The sequence below is a fragment of the Microcebus murinus genome, chromosome 1 (genome assembly GCF_040939455.1).
Source record: "Microcebus murinus isolate Inina chromosome 1, M.murinus_Inina_mat1.0, whole genome shotgun sequence".
Lineage (NCBI taxonomy): Eukaryota > Metazoa > Chordata > Mammalia > Primates > Cheirogaleidae > Microcebus > Microcebus murinus.
Window position 1 is genome coordinate 8,751,019 of NC_134104.1, and position 1,337 is coordinate 8,752,355.

Genomic DNA, 1,337 nt, shown 5'->3' on the forward strand with positions numbered 1-1,337 from the left:
TTGTAGAAATAAAGTTTTATGGAGACACAGCCACACCCATCATTTACAAGCTGTCTACGGCTGCTTTGTTCTCCCGAAGGCAGAGTTGAGTAGTTGCAACAGAGACTGTATGTCTAGTCTTTGGTTAGTGGGCACTTAGGTTGGTTCACTATGTTTACAATTGTGAATTGAAGTAGCCACTTCTGGCAAGATTAAAATGTGTGGCCTAGAGTTGAATACTTACGTGCATTCTTAACTCCTAACCACCTCTTTCCTCAACCTATCATCTGGAAAGTTGCATTACTTCTAACTAGGACCTCAGAGGGCAGCTCTTTCAAACCTGATTGCTCAGCCAAAATTTATTGCCAGGAATGGAGTTTACCATGCAACTACCACACCTTCCATACATAGTCCTCCTAGAATTCATATTGGTAATTGCCTTTCAAATGAGAATTTCCTGGTCCAAAATCCCAGCATATTTAGCAATCACTACTCTTGGGAACACCTTTCTGCATAATGATTTGTGGTGTATTTTAGGCAGAGTGGTGAATGTGTCTAGCACGGTGAGTCTCAGAGCCCTTAAAAACTGCAGCCCAGAGCTGCAGCAGAAGTTCCGCAGCGAGACCATCACGGAGGAGGAGCTGGTGGGGCTCATGAACAAGTTTGTGGAAGACACCAAGAAGGGAGTGCACCAGAAAGAGGGCTGGCCCAACACCGCATATGGAGTTTCAAAGATTGGCGTCACAGTCCTGTCGAGAATCCAGGCCAGGAAACTCAGTGAGCAGAGGAAAGGAGACAAAATCCTCCTGAATGCCTGCTGCCCAGGCTGGGTTAGAACCGACATGGCAGGACCCAAGGCCACAAAAAGTCCAGAAGAAGGAGCAGAGACCCCAGTGTACCTGGCCCTTTTGCCCCCAGATGCTGAGGGGCCTCACGGACAGTTCATATCAGAAAAAAAAGTTGAGCAGTGGTGAGCTGGACTCCATGTGCCAGTCCATCCATGTGCCTCATTTTGTACCCTGTCCTGATTTGACTCAGGACATTTACAATGTCAAAAATATTGCTATCCACACTTACACACACACAAAAAAGCCGTAATATCTCTACCAAGTATTCACTAATGTACTACTAATGGGGTAGGCTACTCATTCCGTTGACTACTAATTCTATGAAGTCTTTTGATTTCCTTTGTGATGTAGGGAGAGAAAAGTGTGTAATTGCTCAAAATATTGAATGAATGTCAATAGATAAATAAATGGGTCAAGTACTCACATCTGCCAGTGGGTACCAAGAGAGCAGACAATATGTAAACCACGAGCACAGCTGGACTTGTCCCTTGGGCTTTCCAGAGACGTGGA

At 45.2% G+C, this 1,337-nt stretch overlaps 1 pseudogene; it reads left to right on the forward strand.

Moving 5' to 3' along the window:
* The first annotated feature begins 350 nt into the window (after positions 1-350).
* On the forward strand, positions 351-1,057 carry LOC142863840 (carbonyl reductase [NADPH] 1 pseudogene; annotated as a pseudogene).
* Positions 1,058-1,337: the final 280 nt, after the last annotated feature.